This window comes from Capsicum annuum, chromosome 4 (genome assembly GCF_002878395.1).
Source record: "Capsicum annuum cultivar UCD-10X-F1 chromosome 4, UCD10Xv1.1, whole genome shotgun sequence".
NCBI lineage: Eukaryota > Viridiplantae > Streptophyta > Magnoliopsida > Solanales > Solanaceae > Capsicum > Capsicum annuum.
The window spans coordinates 127638263-127660492 of record NC_061114.1 but is presented as its reverse complement, the minus strand read 5'-3'; the positions used below and the strand labels follow the sequence as shown (position 1 = coordinate 127660492).

The following is a 22230-nucleotide window of genomic DNA, read 5'->3' as shown; positions in this document are numbered from 1 at the left end:
TGACGGTCCGTCGCTAGTCTGACGGCCCATTGGATCGACCGTCGCACGTTAGTCAGAAAAAGGCCATACTGCCTCAGTTGCAACGGTCTTAGCGATGGTCCATCACTAGCTTGACGGTTCATCGTCTTGGCCATCACACTTTGGCTAGAAGAGAGAGTCACTGCCTTGGTTACGACGGTTTGGGCGATGATTCATCGCAAGCTCGAAGGTCCATCAATTTTTCCTTCGCACCTGGGCGATTCCGACAGCTCTTAGTAAAACAACCATAACTTCCTTATCCAATGCCAGATTTTGATGAAATTGGTATCGATAGAAAGCTTATTCAATTATCGATATTAGGAAAATTATATACGGTTTAAAATATTTCTTACTTGGGAAGTCACTTCTCAATATTTTAGGGTTGGATTTACGCTTCACTTGACACGCTCTAAGGCTTAGACTACGAGAGAATTTTGTGGGGTCTTACACCATTGGTGAAGGGCTTATTTTGTTTTCAGGACGATTGGATCTCATCCCTTGACATGGACTCAGTTCTCCAAGTTTTTCTTAGAGAAGTTTATGCCTTACAGCCTTAAAGATCTTATGAGAGTTCTGTTCTCAAGATTAGAGTAGGGTTCAATGATCGTTCTAGAGTATGATGCATGATCTCATGAGTTAGTGAGACATGTTACTATTAATTTATTGATCAAGTATGAATGAATTCAATATTTTGTTAAAGAAATGAGACTTTCCCTTTGCATGGCTACTCAAAGTTTGGTTGTCACTAGATGGTCTTTTATTGAGGTCTTTGATTATGCTTAGACCTTAGAGGAGATGCATCATAAGGTTCAAGGGGCATTGATAAGAGACTGTGTTGCTCCGATAGTTTTAGTGGTTGCCAAAGTGGCTTATAGTCTAGAGGTAGAGGTTCTCAGGGTGTGTACCCTTCATGTCAGTCTTATTAACATCAAGGTCAGTCTAGTAGGCCTATTTATACCGTAATTTTGATTAGGAATAGGGGTCAACCTAATCTTAGTGATTATGTTGGCTAGATTCATCGTCAACCTTATGGTTTTTTTAGTAGATTAGGCTATTTTAGGTCAACCCAGATCTTCTGGTCAGAGTGCAGCACCAGAGTCTTTTTATGAGCATGGGGCCTTCAATCATTATTCTAGAGAGTGTCCTCGATGTGGAACAGTTGTTTTAACACCTCGAATCTAGTACTCGGAATACTATAAGGTGCTCATGACCCCGAAGGACCACAAGATAATCCATGACTAATATCTGTGCCTATACACTGCATGATATACTATATAAATACATAAACATGAACTGAAAGGCCATAAGATTCAAATATGTAACATCACTAATAAATCATAATATATGGATGGGGTATGAAATACCCAAATCACTAAAATAACTGTCTGAACACACTAGTCTGAAAAGCCTCTAACTGAATGAACTATCTGAATAAGGAGTTGATGGGAAATGGTCCCCAAATAACTCTAACTAATAAATTAATTAATGAGATAATAAAGACATAATCATGTCCTCGAAGAATGAGGACTCACTGCTAACTAACTGCTGATATATGGAATCTACTGATGCTCTGGAGCTCGTGCTTTGAAACCTATGGCATAAAACACCATAGCATAAATACGTCAGTGCTTTGAATATATTGGTATGCATGTGAGGTAGGCTAAATGCATGGGGTTCATATGCATGAACGATACTGGCTAACTGACTAATATGAACGTGAGAATACCTGCATGAACACATAGTAATTATAATTGAGATCATGATAACATGAGTTTACTGATAACTAACATAACTGATAACTGAGTTTTGATGACTGATATAACTGATAACATGAGTGACTGTATCTGACAGTCCTAAATCTGATGAAACTAGCTGCATTTTGTATTGTTCTGAGTTGGCTGTATCTGATAGTCCTAAATTCTGTAGAACTATCTAAGTTCTAATACTGAGACTGAATGACTGTATTTGATAGTCCTAAATTCTGTAACTTAAATTATGGTAAGTAGTTATCTAACCGACATGCCCCTAATACACCATTATGGCTGAGTTGGGGTTCAATCAGTAACCTTAATTGGAAGGGTGTCAATACTGTGCCACTGGTAAGGACAATCTAGACAATTTATGAGTAACCCTCATATAACAGGTAACTCTAGTGAGAACAGTGAGAACCCTCATATAACAGGTTAAGCCACCTCATTTACCCTCATATAGCAAGCTATGATGTCTCAACCTACGCTGGCTACATAGTTCTAGAACGCAAGGATTGCTTCTAAGAATCACACCTTTATATAACAGGTGATTTCCCATCCTTGGGTTCACTCGGTGCTAATTTCTACTCCCATCTTAATAGACACTGATGATGGATTACTGGACTGAACTGGATTGAATTAACTGAATTTCGTTGAATGATGAAATAGTACTGAGATTATTGAATTACTGAGATTTCCTGAGTCACATGACTGACTGAGTTCAATAGATCATGGCTTGACTGAGGATATCATGAAACATGTCACTGACTCTAGGAACACAACTATATTTTTCGGGTACAAGTACCCCCAGGACTCGATGGAAGAAAACTGACAAGGCATGACATTCTTGAATGCATGACCAATCATAAACAATCCATAATACAATAATTGGAAATATTTCATGGGCATTTGATTACCATAGCTTTGTAAGTGAATAAGATATCATATATACATAGAATAATTTCATAAGGTCAACTCATGAGCAATCCAACAAACAAATTCCAATACATAAGAACAACATGGAAGTCATTTTGTATCATAATTTAGCTATAGTGCAAAATTTCTATCTTCCTAGGCATTTTATCAAACACCTTGCATGCACCCTTAGGGCATAGGCCTAATCATCAAATTGACACATTATAAATAACTCATTTAATGGATTTCACTCACTTGCTAATGTAGTTTCATGAAAACACATAAATATTCCAACTTGGGAATAATATAACAAGATAAACATGGTTACAATTGACCCACAACATAAATATCATGATTTGTAATTTAAAATAAGGTTCTTGAGCTTTATGGATGAAAGGAATCCATAAATCAACACAACGGATACCTTAGTTCTTAGTTTTGTGAAGATTGACGGAGAGACTTTCTTGAAATTAAATTCCTAATTGAAACCCTAGCTTGTTCTTGAGAGAAAATTGAGATAAACTAGTTTATTTTGGGTTTTAAATAGCTGAACCTCGTGTTAAAGGGCTTAAATAGGGGTGGAAAATTGACCCATATAACTCTAGATGCGTCTTTTAGATTTGTGAAAATTTCTCGAACTGGACCCCTAGCGAGACACGGCGCTATCGCGCTGTGTTACTGGAATTTCACAATTGGGAAATAGAGGAATGGTGCAACGCGGAGCCATCACATTGCCACTTTATTTTCGACCTTGAAGTTTTACGGAACGTGGGAAAAATTGCACTGAGACACTGGAGAAAGGACAATTTCCATTTTAGCTTGTGGCGCGGTGCGCCACTGACCAATATACTGCTGTTTTATGACAATAAACTGAAATAGTCAGAACTTTTTACCCATTTATCAAATTAGAGCGAATCTTATATTGATGGAAATCTTATTGAATTTCCCACATGGGGAAAATCTAAAAACATAAACATCATTCAATTTAGAAGATAATACTAGACTTTCTTGGGACGAAATTAGTTAGAAAACTTTGGGGTATTATAATATCTCCCCTTTGGGAATATTCATCCTTGAATGAGACTAACTGAGATGGGAGAAATGATAGGCTGAAGTACATACTAACCATAAAAAAATGAAGCATGACTGACATGTCTGAGATTTATACTGAGCATGCATATCTGATGCATGATTTCATGACTTCACTCACTCATGAACACAGGACTGAGATTTTTGATAACTGAGTTTCTTACTAGGAGAATGTATGTCTGATGCATGAACACATGACTAATATAATGCATGAACATATGAATAGATATGCAATGGTACTTAGTATTAAGTTTTAAAAATAGAATCCTAAACATGAGACTGATACCAAGTTGTAACTGAAATATTGACATGAAAACTGAAAAGCTTAAGGAGAACTGTTACCTTGAGCTTGATCTAAGTTAGAGAGGAAAAGGTGAGGATACTTGGTTTGCATATCTGCTTCTACTTCCTAAGTAGCTCCCTCAACGGACTGATTCATCCAAAGAACTTTGACTAGAGAGACTTCTTTGTTCCTTAGTCTACAAGTTGATAGTCTAGAATTTCGACTGGAATATCCTCATAAAAGAGTCTGTTTTGAACATCTATGCTTTGAATAGGGACTACAATTGCTGGGTCACCTATGCACTTCTAGAGTAAAGAGACATGGAATACTGGATGAACTGAGGCTAGATCTGAAGGCAATTCGAGCTCATAAGCTACCTTGCCAAAACGACTGAGAATTTTGAAGGGATTGACATATCAGGGACTGAGTTTTCCCTTCTTGCCGAACCTCTTCACTCCTTTTATGGGAGAGATCTTTCGATAGACATAGTCACTAATCTTAAACTCGAGATCTTTTCTACACACATCTGCATAAGAATTCCATTGGCTCTAAGCAGCTCGGAGTCTTTCTCTGATTAACTAGAATTTTTCTAAAGTATCCAATACTAAGTCAGGTCCTATGACTGAGGCCTCACTAACTTTGAACCAACTGACTGAAATCTGCATCTCCTACCATATAGAGCTTCGAACAGAGCCATCTTAATACTGGAGTGATAGCTGTTGTTGTATGCCAACTCAATCAAAGTCAAGTGGTCATCCCAACTACCCTTTAGATCAATTACACGCGCTCGCAGCATATCTTCTTGAGTCTAAATAGTCCTTTCTGCTTTACTATCTGGCTGAGGATTGAAGGCTGTACTGAGATGAACTTGGGTATCAAAACCCTTTGGGAACACTTTCCAGAAATAAGAGGTGAATTGGGTACCTCTATCTAAGACAATAGACAATGAAACACCATGCAATCTGACCAATTCTCTGATGTAGAGTTTGGCGTAATCCTCGGCTGAATAAGAGGTATGAACTGGAACAAAATGAGCTAATTTGGTCATTCATTCTATAACCCAAACTAAATTATCCTGGCGACGAGTATGAGGCACACCCATCATGGGCTAGGCCCAAATCTTTGACTGAGGTTCGTTGTTTCATTAGTTTGGATGGTTATTAAAGATGATTTGTCGAGAAATTTTCTACCATATCAAACCTTATGACTAGATTAACTCAAAAGGAAGTTTTTTTTCTAATGGTCCGAGGAGTGTGAGTTGAGCTTAGGAAAGCTCAAAGATTGTCTCACTTTACCCCCGATGTTAGTCTTCCAGTTTAGGCAGAGGGATTCACAGTGTTTTGTGAAGTATCTAGGGTTGGTCTTGGATGTGTTTTGATGCAATAGGGTCGTGTCATTACCTATGCTTCTAGAAATCTTAAGGTTCATGAGCGAAACTAACCCACTCATGATTTACAATTGGACATTGGTAGATTTTGCGCTCAAGATTTGAAGGCATTACTTGTATGGTATGAATTGTGAGATTTTCATTGATCATCGTAGTCTTCAATATCTTATGACCTAGCAAGATCTTAATGCTTGCTAGCGCAGATGGATGGAGTTGCTAAAGGACTACGATATTTCTATCTTGTGTTATCCAGGTAAGGCGAATATGGTGGATGATGCATTGAGTCAAAAGGTAGTGAGTATGTGTAGTTTGACATGTATATCAGTTTCTCATAGGCCCTTGGCACGAAACATCCAGTCCTTAGCCAATTTGATTGTTTTACTTGATATTTTGGATCCTGCGAGGATTTTGGCTTGTGCGGAGGTGAGGTCTTCCTTATTTGAGAAGATTCATGATCGTCAGTTTGAGGATAGTAAGCCTTCTTCATGAATGGGTGATGAGTGGTGAGTCTAGGAGACACATCATAGATTCTGAGGGTTTTTTTAGGTTTTAGGGTCGTATTTATGTTCCTTGACTTGATGACTTAATTCAGTTGATACTGTATGAGGATCATAGCTCAAGATATTTTATTCATCCCGATATAGCCAAGATGTATAAAGAGTTAAGACAGCTTTATTAGTGGATCAGTGTGAAGAGAAATATGGAAGACTTCATAGCTTATTGCCTATGCTGTCAGTAGGTTAAGGCCGAGCATCAGCATCCAGACGGTTTGACTCAGAGGTTACCTATTCCTAAGTAGAAATGGGAAAGGATTACCATGGACTTCATTAGTGGTTTGCCCCATACTTCCCATTGTCACAATGGTATTTGGGTTATTGTGGATTATTTGACCAAGTCAGCATATTTCCTTCCTATTCAAATAACCTTTAGTGCTGAGAGATTGTCCTAAATTTATGTTTGAGAGATAGTTCATTTGTATGTGTTCCTTGTATCTCTTATATCAGATCATGGTTCTGTATATACTTTGCTATTTTAGAGATAATTTTAGAAGGAGTTGGGTACTCGAGTGGATTTGAGTACAATCTTTCATTCACAGATGGGTGGTCAGTCTGAGCAGACTATTAAGGTGCTTGAGGATATGCTCCAAGCTTATGTTATGGACTTTGGAGGATAGTGGGACCAATAATTAGGATTGGCAAAATTTGCCTACAACAACAGTTACCATTTAAGCATTGAGATGGTGCCTTATGAGGCTTTGTACGATAGGAGATATCGTTCCCCTATAGGATAGTTTGAGACATCCGAGGTTAAACCCCTTGGTATAGATTTGCTTTAGGAATCATTGGATAAAGTCAGGGTGATTCAGGATAAGCTGAGAGCAGCCCATAGTAGGCAGAAAGCCTATGCCGACCGTAGACTCTGTGCCTTGAGATTTGGAGTTTGTGATCATATATTCCTTTGTTTTTCCCTTATAAGAGGTGTGATGATATTTAGGGGGAAGGGTAAGCTTAGCCATCGCTATATTGGTCCTTTTGAGATCCTTCGTGAAGTGGCCAAAGTTGCCTATGAGTTAGCTTTGCCTTCAGACTTTGCCGTTGTTTATCTAATTTTTCATGTCTCTATATTGTAGAAGTATATTCTAGATCCTTCTTATGTGCTTAGATAGGACTCGGTCCAGTTGGACGACCAGATGACCTTTATGGAGGAGCCCATGCTTATTTTGGCTAGTGATGTGAGGTGACTACATTCTAGAGAGATTTTGGTAGTCAAGGTTCAGTGGAGGCATCACCATTAGAGGAGGCTACTTGGGAGGTCGAGAGAGAGATATGGGCCCAGTATTCTAATTTGTTCAAGACTTTAATAATCTTCTTTGTCTTTAACTTTCGGGGACAAAAGTTCCTTAGTAGTGGATGTTGTAATGACCCTTCAGGTCATTGTCCGCGTTCTTACTTATTTTTCTCTATAGAGCTTCTCCATAGCTGCCCCAAGTCATTTGTAACTTGATGGAACCGATAGTTCGATTACCTGGCGGTTTGTTTGGTATTTAGAAACACTTTCTCCATTTGAAGTCTTTATGGGTCTAATTCACCACTGAGCAAAACCTTTAGTGAAATGACCCTAAATGCAAAATTTAATTTCATCAATACATCCGAACCATCAAAATCTATGTGGTTACATATCTTATTTGCTTGAAATAGACTTCGGATACATCTCTAGGCATTGGTCGATGCCTAAAACCAAGTTCTAAACTTCAATCGTGCTTTCTATAGGGAGAGATACTGTGACCGCAGCGTGAGGGGTACAAATATGGTGCCATGACCAAGCAGGGTCTGCGACCACACTACCTGAGGCTTAGGCAAAGCCTATTTAAGGGTTGTCTTGCCCAAAATTTTGGCCATTTTTTGCCTCCCACTTTAGCTCTAAACCCTGATAGGGTGTAAAATATTCAAGTGAACCTTGTGGATTGAGTAAGAGCTTGAATAACTTATGTAATACGTTTTTGCTACATATCTAAGGTAAGATTCCTTCTAGTTTGGTTTTAATTTCTTGATTTCTAGACCCAAAACCCCTAACTCTTCGAGGCTAAAGTGTTGCCACAAATGTGATTAATTTATCCAAATTTCTTGAGGGTTATCGCTCCCTAATAATAGTTGAGCAATGGGTTGGTCTCGTAAACTCATTTTTCGAAGATAGTACCCATTAGGGGGTTTGGTGTCATTTTGTACCAATGGCATGATGGTGCCATAATGGGTGTTTTTAATCTTGCAATAATGCTTAGATTATGCTGTGATAGCTTGGATCGTGGAAGAAGAAGCTTCAAATAAAGGAAAGGCAAAGCTTGTTGGTTCGTGAGCAATTGGACTCAAGTTTGGTTGGGCTTACTTGTAGTTAGATTGAGCTTAATTGTAGTATATTTATGATATCTTTTAAGATTGGATGGGGTCTTAGATGATAAATAGGTGTATGATAATACTTAGGATTAGTTGATCCTCGCAGGCTCTTAAACTTCTAAAATGTGATGTTGATTATCGCCTAGAACCTTGGATAGTTGTACTTGTAGTCTCATGAATAGAATGAGAATACTTTAGTTGATCCAGTAGAGGAGAATGATGTTTTTGACTAATCTTAAGAGTATGTTGGCCTATATATGAGTAGCTATGAATTGGCCTTAGTGTTTGGGGTGACTTAGAAAGGATATTTGAAGAGGATTTTTCCCTCATAGGCCTAGTAAGAATTGATAAGCCCTTATGGTGTGATTAGATAACATAGCCTAATTTCGGGTAGAAGTTAGCCTTGTAGAAGTGAACTTTGCCATTATTGGGATTTAGGAGTGGGACTTGACCTACCTTAAGCTTGAACTATATAATTCCCTAGTGACCTAGATACTTGATGAACGTCTAAGTTACATTATTAAGGTTATAATGGTTGAACTCAGTTGTTGGATATGCATGTGGTCAATGGTTAGATAATGTGTATACTTGATTGATTATCTTGTTGTCATGATATGGATAGCCTTGGAAAGTCTTGTAAATTGAACCTATGGTTATGCTATCTCTTGGCTTATTGATAAGTTCACCTAGTGAACCTCTAATTATTTTATCACCCTTGCTATGACCCAAGCCTAATGATTAAGCTAATGTTTATGTGATGGATTTTCCTTTGGGGTTAGTTTTGTGAAAAGTGGGTGTAAAAGAGGCATTTAGAGAGCATGCACTTGACTTATAACTGACTTGCTTATGAACATGTTAACTTGAAAAATGGTGATTGCGTATGTCATTTAGATACTCATTCTTATGCATCTACTTATATTATATAGTGATGATTAATAGTAAAGTATGATGTAATGAGTTACCTTACATCACTTATACTCTATCATTGTGGGTTGTACATGCTTATTTATTTGACTACATATATATATATATGTATATCATTATCTTGACAGATGTGTTATTGTGATAATGATAATCGGTGAATTAGGAAGATATATTGATGTTATGATGATACCCGATGAATCTGAAGAATATATTGATGTTATGTTTATGCCCATGAATTCGAAGGATATATTGATGTTATGATGATGCCCGGTGAATTCGGAGGATATACTAATGTTATGACGATGCCCGGTGAATCTGAAGGATATATTGATGCTATGATGATGCCCGGTGAATCTGGGGGATATGTTGATATTATGATGATGCACGGTGAATCCAGAAGAGGTAATAATGACGTGATAACATTATATGTGGTAAGTATATATGTGAATGCATGGTTGTATATGAGATTATGCAGTGTTTGGCTAAATCCATTTGTGTACTTGGGACATGATGCCTTCCTTGGTAAATTGTTATCTATTCTTTGTCATTAATTACTAGATAAGAGGTGTGATCTTTATTAACTCTAAGTAGTAACTAGAAGTGGATTAAGCTAAGTATTGGAAAACTAATTGATATGTGTAATCTTGTGTAGAACCTAGGGCTTACCGAGTAAATCTTATTCACTTGGATAAATGGTTATAATATGGAATTTCGCTAGTGAAGTGGCTTATGTGATGGCTAGTTTTATCTAATAAATGACTAAAACTTGTAGGCTAGACGCCTAGTGAGCTAGTTGGTGGACGATATTTAGCTAAAATATGGAAACTAGTCCTTAAGGTTGCAATATGTTCAATGATAATAGACCTAGTATTGTATTACTAGTGGTTAAGTCAACATCTAGTATGTGATGCCGTGGTGGCTTAATTGATGACTTATATAATTAGGAGGCTAACTAGAAGATGGCTTTGTGATGGGCGAATAAATAATAGTGTTAGTAACTTGTAGTTTTTCCTTATTTGATGACTAGTAAACTTGTAGACTTGCAAACTAGTGGATCATAGAAATAGAGGCTAGCTAGTATAGGCTAGACATTAAGTTTATTATTGAATTAGAGATTAAATAACTATGTAACTATGTTATGGTGATATCAGTTTTGTTGTGTCAAATTATTGTGTTGATGATGATTGTAGACCTCGGTAAGAGGCCATAGTGGGAATGTACAACCCGCAACCTTGGTGAGTTGTTTGTGTAGCTGTGCCTTGATATGTTGATGAATTGATTTTTTGGTGTACTCTCTGGTGGTATGGGACGTCGTGATGAGTTCTTTATTTGTCTTCCGTATGTCTACTTCCTGGCGGTATAGGACATCGTGGTAAGTTCTTTTGCTATATATTCTAATGATGGTAGTTGTGTTGATTATGGTAATTACATGATTGTTATTGTATATATGCAGCTTTACGTTTCCAAAATGATTACTCATGGTGTTTGAAAGTTATGGTATATATGAATACAGAATGTCATACTATTGTTCTAGTTGATTAGTTATCTTATACAGTGATATTGGAAAAGATTCAGATTTGATTTTGTACCTTGACTTTAAGTTATTATCTTACTCTATATCGTCCTTATATTATAATTTAGCTCAGTCGTCTGATGATGCCAATTGAGTACCCGTGTTTTGGTACGCATACTATATTTCTATTCCTTTTTGGTGTAGACCCGAGTTCTAGTTGCCACTGTTGAGTCAAGATCGTGCAATGCTGATTATCAGGATATAGGGGTAAGCTCTTGGAGTTAGAGTTGCCCTTTTTCCCATCTAGCGTTATTCTGCGTTTTGTATTCGAGACAAATGTATGAGACTATGTAAGACTATTTGTTGTTGAGTTTTAATTTCTATTGTCGAATGTAGAGATACTCTTAAACTAATACTATTAGGTCATGAGATTGGTATTCGAATGTTATTTTTTTCTTTGTGGAATATCTTTGTTATATTGAGTTCCCATATAGGTTCCATATTGGATTTTCCTATCAAGGTAATCCATTGCATTGGCTCTGGGTTATGGTGTTGGCTTACCTACTGGTGGGTTATGGTAGGTTCCATCATTACTCAAAAATGGGTCATGACATGAACAATCCGTTGGATGAAATCCTATTAACTATTCCAACAGCACATGTCCAAGACTTTGATTTCTCGCAACAGATAATTCATCTGTTGCGACAGATGATGCTTCTGTTAGAAGAAATTTAAATAATATTGACAGTTGATCTGTTACACAGACCAGTCACCTGTTTCAATAGATGAGTGATCTGTTTTTATTGTTTCAAACATATTACTTATCTGTTGCAACAAGTTAGTTATATGTTACAACAGATAACCTACCTGGTGCAACAGATGTGTGATCAGTTGGAAATGCTATTTTACTGTTGTACATATTAGATTTATTGTTATCTTTTTTAGCGATGCATTAATCAATTATAATCTTTTTTTATTTTCCTGTTATTTTTAGATAATATGGCTCCCAAAAGAAAAGAAACTGAATCAAGTTCAAGTAAAAGAAAAAGTGAAGCAGCTAGGCTACATCCACCACTTTATGAGCTTGCTTTACAAGTGATATATCAATCAAAAGCAGAAGATAAAGAACATGGAGCAGAGAAATATTTCAAAAGAGATGATCCAAAATCTAATAGTCCTTCCATTAAAGAGTTGGTCAAAACCTTCAGTATTGATAGTTATCATGTAAGATGCAGTGCGATAGTGCCATAGATTTAACTGGTGATTTCATGGTTAAGTCAGCCATGGGAAAATCTTTCGATGACTTCCAAAAATTACTTCAAGTATAAAAATTGGATGCGTATTTCAGGGATAGTTGCTTTGGGCAATATTTTGATTTGTCGGAGGACAACAATGCTCGTTTCCAAATGAAAATGGTATATGATCTTCTCTAGCATAGGTTAATGTATGAAAATATAGATAAGATGGATGAGGTGTGGATAAATTACTGTAGCATACCTGTTTATTTTGGTTGGAAGGAGTTTGCCATAGTTACTAACTAAAATATTATCCTCCTTCTATTTCTCAAGTTATACCTATTCTAACCCAAAAAAATACCCCCACACCCAAAAAAGGCAGAGACAAGTCAATTGATGGTGATGACTTGGTGTCCCTTGTTGTTCCAAGCTTTAAAAATAAAAATTTGATAGAAGTGTTGAAAGGTAAAAAAATTTCAAAGAAGCACAAGCAGTCATTGTGCTTGACTTGATTTGTACATAATATTCTTTGGGGGAGAGACGTTAACAACAATGTACCGCTTGATTTAATAAAGTGCTCCGAGGATCTTGAGGAATTTAACACCTATCCTTGGGGTTATGAAAGCTTCACAATGACGGTCAAATAGTTGTTGACTCCGTTAACGCCAGAGACAATCAACTTATATGGCTTTCCCTAGGATTTCATTGTAACTTTTTCTTTTATAATGATTCATTTATATTTTATTGAATAATATTTTTGATTTATTGGCGTTATTTTATAGTCTTAGGCATTTGAAGACATTCCTTATTTGAGACAACAAGTGAACTACCGGGAAGAAGATTCATGTCCAAGAATCTTGAGATGGTTGTCGGCTAAAAGTGATAAAAATAACAAATTTCTTGATCTCTTATTAATGATTTTAATTAAGTTTTTATTTTAATTAATGATTTTTTTAAATGAATTAATTATCATTCTAATATATGTACTAATTTATTTTAGATTGTGCATATGTGGCTTGTTTCGACCAATTAAGAGTTGAATATGTCATTTTTTCTTACTTTATTGTCTATGCAAACTTTATCGGACTCTAAGGTCATTGATAAAATAAAAAAGCAATTGGTTGGAGTAGCATCCATCACAAGAAAAATAATTTTGGAGGGTGGGCTTGTTGTTGTTGATAGTGTTAGTGGTGATGGAGCTGTGGGTGGTGGTAGTATGTGGTAGTGGTGCTGCTGTTGGGGCTTATGATGCTCCTCTTATAATTTTTGAAATAACAAACCATTATGATTAGGATCATACTGGTTATACAAATTTTGCCCCTCCTAGCAAATGTTTTGCATGCAAATGTCAAGACTGCAAAGGAAAACATGATGGAGTGATTAATGTTATTAACGCATTAACTATTTCTGCAAAGGAGTTGACATCTAAGAGGGTTGTCATTCAATCAAAGAGGATTTCATATCCATAGACCCCATTAGAGATTAAGGCAGCTAAGAGGAGAAGGAGGAAAATTTTCAAGGCATCATTACGCATCAAAAAAAAGCAAAATTACAACTCTTTTGTCTTTGTCTTGCACCTTTGATCTATATACAAGGACCACAGAAGAGAAACATGAGCTGAAGAAGCAGAATATATATCATCTGTTCTAATAAATAAATAGACACATATCTATTTCAATAGATGGTACATCTGCTGAAAATTATCAAACATATATATACATTTGTTGCAATAGTTGACTAACCTGTTGCATCAGATACATTATCTGTTGCAACATATGTCTCTTCTATTTTAGCAAATCAAACAGTTATTTGTAATGCTTTAATTTGTACCAACAGATGAGCTATCTACTGCAACAGATAGGTCATCTGTTGGGACAAATTAAATCAAACTTCTTACTATTTATTTTTCCAAAAAGATGAGTTATATATTGCAACAGATGAGTCATCTGTTGAAAATTATCATACAAGTTTTCCTCATGTTTTAATTTATCCCAACAGATGATCCATCTATTGCAATAGATAGATAATCTGTTGGGATAATATAAAATAAGAAGAAGATCTATTTGATTTGCTAAAATAGATGAGTTATCATTTTCTATTTTTTTTGTATCTCTGTGATTAGCATTGATAACTTTGGCTTTCTAGGTGGATGTCACAGTAGAAGCTATTTCTGAATAGCATAATATCACAGTTCATAATCCATCAATTACTTCCAAAAATAAAGAAAATGTGAAGCATGTCAGTCCGGAAAAATGGAATAGTTACCCGTTTAAAGGGTTCAACATCTCAAACGAGGCTCCAAAAGAACTAACAAACTTAAATTGTTGAGTAGATCTTTATAGCTTGAGTCTGTCAAAGTAATAACCTCTCCTTAGGAATTATTGGCACCAAAACTTAAATTATTGATTTATTTGTTGAGTAGATCATCTGTACCCATAATAATTTTTTTACATTTCATTTATTTGTTGATTTATTTCATGTAATTTCTGAAGGCTTCAATTTATTTTATTTTGTCTATGAATTTTATTTTATCCTTAGATTTGAACTTATTAATTGAAATAAAATACTAGATTCAAATTTTACAGCAAATAATGCATCTGTTGCAACAGACGCGATATCTGTTGGAAAGTATCAAACCGATTTTGACATATGTGGTAACATGTAGGTCATCTGTTGGAAATTATCAAGCAGGTGTTCCTACTAATTTGATTTGTTCTAATAAATGACTTATCTGTTGCAATAGATAGACTATATATTGCAATAAATAGTCTATCTGTTGTAACAGATAGACTTAGATATAAACATCTATATAATGCAACAGATGATCAACCTATTGCAACAGATAATCAATCTATTAGAATAGATAGACTATTTGTTACAACGTATAGGCAATCGGTTGCATTATAAATAATTCAACTTTCATCAAACATAAACAATTGTCACTACATGTAAAGTGACTTGAAATAAAAATTGTCATGGTGGTGTTTGTGTTTCTACATCTTCTTCGTTTATATTCACAGGATCCAACCTTTAATCAATACCCCATAAGCCCACACCTCTTGTATCCTTGCCACAATGTTGTCACACAGAAAGGTCATTGGCTCGGCCATTTCTATACCGATCAGTAAATATTCGATGTATTCAAGTGCATATGACCTGCATGCGGCACTGATTTCATTTCTTAGAAGGTTTATGTCCTTGTTTCGACCTTAAAATCCCATCTTTCATTCAGCACTTTCACTGGAAAATGATCCATTAGTTTACTCTGCCTCAACAAGTTGGGGAATAAATCAAATAGTGGCTACATATGGGTAAAATAATCATCCTCGTCAAAGACAGGTTCGTTGCAGTCATAAACCTTCATCATTCCATCCTTGAGTAGTATCTCAAGAGCCAGAAAATCTTTTACCTCCACATTCATTACTGCAAGAATTCTCTTGACCTTGATCTAACTCTTTCGGTGTGGATATGGCCTCTTTCATCTGACATAATTAATCATATCTTCATCTCATTGTAATCTAGAAACTAATAAATCAAATACCGGGCTATCTAGAGTTGACGCTAGCTGAATGAGCTCATCATACCTATCCTTGAAATTATTGTAGAAATTGAGGTCCATTATCCTATCGCCAGCATCATAAGCTTCCGGGTACGTTAATTTCCTACACCTCATAAGGCAGAGAATTTCATTAACATACTTTGGTATAAGAAGATAATTTTAAAATAAGTTAGTAATTTTAAAAAATAAAAACAAAGTGGAAAGATGCAACGGATGGCCCATTTGTTCCACAGGGTTCTCTGAATCTATTAACAGATTACCCATCTAATGCAACTTATGCAACGGATGGGCAATCTGTTGCAATAGAACCACTATTAGTTGCACCAGAATGCCTCGATATTACAATAGATAACACATCTATTGCGTAGCTTCTTCTTCGTGGAGTATATTAGAAGGATAGATTAGAAAAAGTAAACTTACCGTATCCACGTACCACTGATCCATATCTGTAATCTTCTTGAATTCCTAGGGGAAAGGGTATTCATCATGAAAGTTTTTGCGTATTTCTTGGAATTTATGGTCTTTCTTAGAACAACATTCTGTTTGGTGTCATGTTCTATGTATATGTCCACCTTCTTTGATGGTCCCTAAACTTCAACAACTTTTGGAGAGGAAGGAGCTGCAATTTTTTTGGTTTCATAAATGAGAGCATATTTTTAATTACTTTTTTTCCTAACTGGCACTGTAGGATTGTACGACTTACTCACCTTCTTGGATGGTATGACACCCCTCTTGAATTTCAATTCCTCACAGCTTTAGCGATAGCCTCTACTTTTTCAAAGATTTTATCCTGTCTGTCCATGCACTCTTTGCATTTACAATAAGAACATTAGAGTGAAGAGGGGTGAGAGGGATCACTATAAGGGTTAGAGGGAGTGGTGTAAGGGTGAGAGGGACCAGTGTAAGGGGTGATTTCAAATATGTTTTTGTTTCTTGAGCATCAACATGCTCATCATCAAGACTGCCATCAGCATCAGCATGGCTGCCACCAACATCAACAACTTCCCCATCAATACCCCCATAAGTAGCAGCCAGATCTATTGCAGTAGGTTAGTCATGAAGAGCCTCAACATTAGGTTGACCTTGCCTAACTACTCTTCTTATGGTTGTTGCTCCAGCCAATTCTTTCTATATTAACTCTACTGTTGGGTCTTCTATTGTATTAACAAGACATAGAGAAATAAAAGAAGTTATCTCTAACTTTTGTTGAGTGGGTACTATCCGTGGATGCACAGCCTAAAAAGGGGTAAATACGTTTAAATCAAATATTAAAATGCAGTCACTTGGTTTATATGTTAACACAGATAACTTATACAACAGATGATCTTTATGGTGTAACAGATGATTCGTATGTGGCAACAAATTAACTATCTATTGCATTAGATTACCTATTTGTTGCATAAGTTGCAATAGATAGGTAATATGTAAGTAAGGATCAGGTAACCAAAGTAATAAATGGGTAATGTATTGCAAAAAAGGACTCATCTGTCGTAACAGATTACAAATCTGTTGCACCAGATGAGCAATCTATTAAGATAAATTGTAACGAATTATAAATCTATTGCAACATATGAATCTTTTGTTTCAATATCTTTTTTTGAGTAAAATTATTTTACTTGAAAGAAGACTTACTGCATCATCTAGACTGTTAAAGAGATCAACCTCCTTAATTCTTGTGTTGCTTTCTGCAGCTAACCACATAAGGATCCTTGGATAAGAAACCTCATCTGAATAATCCTGGTCCTACTTTTGGAGGGGAGAAATGACTTCAAACACCCAAGCCTAAAAAATATAAAAAGAAAGCAAACCAAAAAAATTCATAATAATTATTCAATAGAAACTAATGCAAGAGTATACAAATAGTGATTAAATATACCATGAAAGCCGAAGTAAAGATGTACAAGGTGACCGTCTTTGGGGATAGCTTTATCAATAAATATTTGACAGTCAACTTGTAGTTGTCATATCCCCAGAGATGATTGTTGGATTTCTCAAGATCCTCAGCAAACCCCAACAAATCATCTTCTATGACTTTGTAGACATCTCTTGCCAATATAACAGAATGAGCAAACCAAACTAAGCACAATTACTCTTTGTACTTCTTTGTTATGACTTTATCCTTGAGATCTTCTAACAACATTATGGCTCTGTAGCCACGCCCAACAATGTCTAACAACCCATCTATTTTTTCCTTACGTTTGTTGGTTTTGGTAGGTTGTCGCTTGGACAATGCCTTCCCTTTATTTGATGGTGGTGCTTTGGCTGTCTTATTTGTCTTGGAATTTTTGTGGGATGTTTCTTTGATGAGTGGTTATTGTGTATGATCGTATCTCAAGCCTATCACTATGGGAAACTCTTTCATGCCAAAACAAACCGGCATACCACAGTAGTTGATCTAGATTTCATCCATCTTTTTGCCCCCCTTCCTCCTTAAGATATTTATCATCCCCTACGTACTTGATCCTGTGCTTGAGAAGACCATATATCATGCTCAATTGGAAACAAGCATTGTTGTCCTCAGCCAGATCAAGAAAGTCTCCCAAGCAATTCTTCTTAAAAAATCCATCTAGTTTTTCCTTCTTCATAGTATTCCTAAAGTCATTAAAAGGTTTCCCAACTGAGATTTAAGTAAAAAAATCACCAGTTAGTTCTGCAGGGTCATCTATCAGTATCGTAACTTGAAACCTATCAATACTAATAGTTTTGACCTGATCATGCTAGAATTTCAATCTTAATTCACACCCCATTGGTGATGCACTATCATCATGTTGATCATCATCATCTTTTTCACTTTCTACTTCCTCCTCTTCTTGTTTATCTTATTATTCTTTCTCCTCACTTTTATTTTCCTTACCAGCCTATACATAGTCTTCTCCACCTCCCTCAACATCATTTTCATAACATTCCTCAGCTTCACTTTTCCCAGATTGGGATTGATCAGGAAATTCCTCTAAATCCATTTGTACTCTAGCCTTTTTTGTTAGGTGGTCAGAAGTTGATCCACTTTCAATTTTTTTTTCTTTTGGGAGGCATCTTTTAACTACAAACAACAGAAAAAGAAAAATCACATTATAATTGATGTCTGCATAATTTTTAAAAAAAGGTAAGACAAATTTCAATAAATTTTTATACGCCACATTACAAAAAAATATTCCAACAGATAACCCAACAGTTGGAACAGATGAATCATCTAATACGGCAGATGTATAATCTGCTCCAACAAATGAACAATCTGATGGATGAGATCAAAACAGTCTTGCTACTAGTTTGTTTTAATCCCAACAACTGAAACATTTGTTGCAATAGGTGGGAATTTGTTTGAAGACCTATTTTAATATCTCCCAATAAATGTTCCACCTATTGCAGTAGATGAACCACTAACACCAACACCAACACCAAAACCAAAACCACCACTAACACCAACACCAAAACCAAAACCACCACTAACACCAACACCAAAACCACCACTAATACCACCACTACCAACACCACCAACACAACCAATGCCACCGATACCAACACCAACAATGCCACCAATACCAACACCACCACCAAGACCACTAATACCAACACCAACACCACCAACACCCCCAATTCCGCCTATACAAACACCAAGACCACCAACACCACTACCAACACCACCAATACCACCATTAATACCACCACCAATACCAATACCACCAATACAAATACCACCACCAATGCCACTAATAGAAATACCAAGACCACCAACACCACCAATACCACTACCAAGACCACTAACACCACCATAAATACCACCACCAATACCAATATCACCACCACTACCAATTGTCGTACCCTATTTTTACCTAAGGTCAAAATGAGTACGACATTATGGACTCAAAAAGAATTGATTTTATACAGAGTCACCACCTAATTTTTAAGGAAAAATGGGAAACCTATTTATTTATTTAATAAGTATGACTTTATTCTAATCTACGAAACCAATTTAAATTCTAAGTGAGGGTTCAAATTATTCCAAAAGGAAGGTATTAGGTACCCTTCAAAATCCACAAATGTGGTTCCCGACCAGACTTAGGTTTATTAAAAGAAAGAGAAAAAATTGATGTTTGTAAGTACAAATACAAAAATGCATATTATAACAATATAAACAATTTATGTATAAAGAATGTATAAATTGCATGTGTTATTGTAAAAATATATGTATAAAACGAGTATGAAAATAAACGAAAGTACATGAGAATATGTATGAAAAATGAAAAGATTAAATAAAGAAAAATTAGTTCAAAGGAAAAGATTACGTAATGGTTTTAGCGTAAAAAATATGAATTATTTGATTTAATATCTAAATCAATTTAATTCTTTTATATAAATAGTAACGACCTAAATTTGCCTAACACGCGATAAGAATTGCGTAAACAAAGAATATCCCTCCCAACACCCAAAAATAAAGCTTTCTCTATAATAGTATTTGTACAAGTATAAAAGAATATAAAAATACAAATGTAAAACTTAAGTTCTTCTTTGCATGTTATTCCCGATGAATATTCCTAATAACTTATATAAACACTTGTAATAATAATGTTAGTAACAAATAAATAATAACAAAATAAATTATAAAAGTACGTGTGCATATATGTATTTAAAAATTTAATTTTGTTAAAAAGTGTGGCCTCAGATTAGATTTTAAAATGGCATGGCTACGATATGATTGTTGATTTATTAGCCGTCCTAAATCGTCTTGCCAAGATATTGGAATCATAAAACTCTTTGCATTGTTATAAAAATTTCATCATCACCCAAATTTATTTATTTTATTACGTATTTATATATGTAATAGCCGTCTTTTATTTGGCCTCAAAAATCAATCGAAAATTTCTTCATCTGCTAAGTGTCGGTCCTTAATATAAATAATAATTTTGATAAAATAAAATCCGTCTTTTGTAATGGGATAGCCTCAAATATCAAGTCGGAGAGATAATTTCATTGGTCAATTTAACAATGGTAAGTAGGATCTAAATTAAAAAGACATTAAAATAAAATGCCACACCGATTAAACTTTAAATAAAACAAAAAAATATATGAAAATCAATACATTATCTTAACAAAATAACTCCAAATTAATATAATACTAAACAATAAAGTATTCAACTTAAACTAGTGAAAGTCACTAAATAACTAGAAATTGGCCAGATGTGATAATGGATAGCCGTGAAATAATTAGAATGGAAGAGAAAAATAAAAATCAGTCACACATATCATCAAAACAAATAACAAAAATAAGTCACATAACAGGATGAAAACAAAATTCACTGAGAAATGCTAGAAAAAACCCATTTAAAAAATATTAACATCAAAGCAAATTAAGTAGACAGAGCATGAGAATTGTCACCACAACAGTTATTTGCTAACCAAATATTAAATCCATCGAAGTTTCAATGAAAAACATTGGCGGTGTGCCGTTCACTGGAGTTGGCATCGTTTTTGGTTGATCCCGACAGTCACCTGAATGGTGGTGGTGTTGGGATTCACTTGTAGCTCGTCGGTAATCACCTCCGTTGAGATAAAAGGGGAAGAGGGAAGAGGAAAAGGGAAAGGTAGTGTAGGCAGTGGTGCTTGTTGGGGGAGATGGTGGTTTGCCAGCAAAAAGTTTGCCGAACTCCGATGGTTGCTAGCGGCAGTGAGAGGGAGAAAGAGGAGAAAGAGAAAGATGAGGGAGAGAAGGTGGGAAAGGAGAGAAGATGCATTGGTTTGAGAGAGAAAAAGTCTGATTTGGTTTTTCTTTATTTTGTGTATTTTTGTGTGGTGTAAAAAAAATAACTTCTTCTCCTTATTTATAAAAGAAATTTCATATTTTTATTCAAAAATAAAGAACTACCCCTTTTAATCAATAAATAGTGTGTTATTATTAACCAATCGTATGTTACTATTAACCAAAAAAATTGTCATCTTTAAAAAGTTGATATGATTTTGATTTGATTGATTTATTACTCTATGTGTTAAAATAATTGAGTCGATTTTATCGTTTGCAAACTGTATTAAATAATATGCAATAAATATAAAGATCGATGTATAATTATTTAAAAAAATGCAACTAATAAATATAATATTTTAAAAATATATATTACGCTATAAACAATTAAAATTATAATATGTAAAAAAAGAATTACAGTGTTATGTTATGTACATATGCAGATAACTGTGTAAAAATATTAAAATAATAATAAATTAGCAAAAAATTTAAAATTTATGAAATTAAAGATAATTATCAATAAATTATGTAAAATTAAGATATGGCAATAAATGAGTAAAAATTCTAAAATAATGAAGACTATCAATAATTTATGGGAAAAGGCTCAAATATGCCATTGAACTATCAGAAATGACTTATTTATGCCATCAGTTAAAAGTTTGGCTCATTCATGCCATCGCCATTACAAAATTGGCTCATCCATACTATTAATTTTTAACGGTGATTTTCAAAAACAGCTTTGCCACATGACTTTTTATTAAATGTCCACGTCATTAATTAAAATAAGAGAAAAGGCTCAAATATGCCACTGAACTATCACAAATGGTTCATTTCTGCCATCAGTTAAAAAATCAGCTCATTTATGCCATCGTCGTTATAAAATCAGCTTACCCATATCATTACTTTTTAATAGTGGGTTTTCAATAATAGTTTT

General features: G+C 35.1%; 1 long non-coding RNA gene across 3 annotated transcripts; it reads right to left on the bottom strand.

The window, feature by feature from the left end:
• Positions 1-1342: 1342 nt before the first annotated feature.
• On the bottom strand, positions 1343-21358 carry LOC124898185. Of its 3 annotated transcripts, XR_007055106.1 has the most exons (4): positions 17439-21355; positions 17195-17344; positions 15588-15665; positions 14497-15485 (listed from the first exon to the last, which is right to left on the bottom strand). It is a non-coding gene; the product is annotated as an uncharacterized LOC124898185 (long non-coding RNA). The 3 variants fall into 3 exon arrangements; XR_007055107.1 differs by lacking the exons at positions 14497-15485; positions 15588-15665 and adding an exon at positions 1343-1609; XR_007055105.1 differs by having other exon boundaries at positions 14497-15665; positions 17439-21358.
• Positions 21359-22230: the final 872 nt, after the last annotated feature.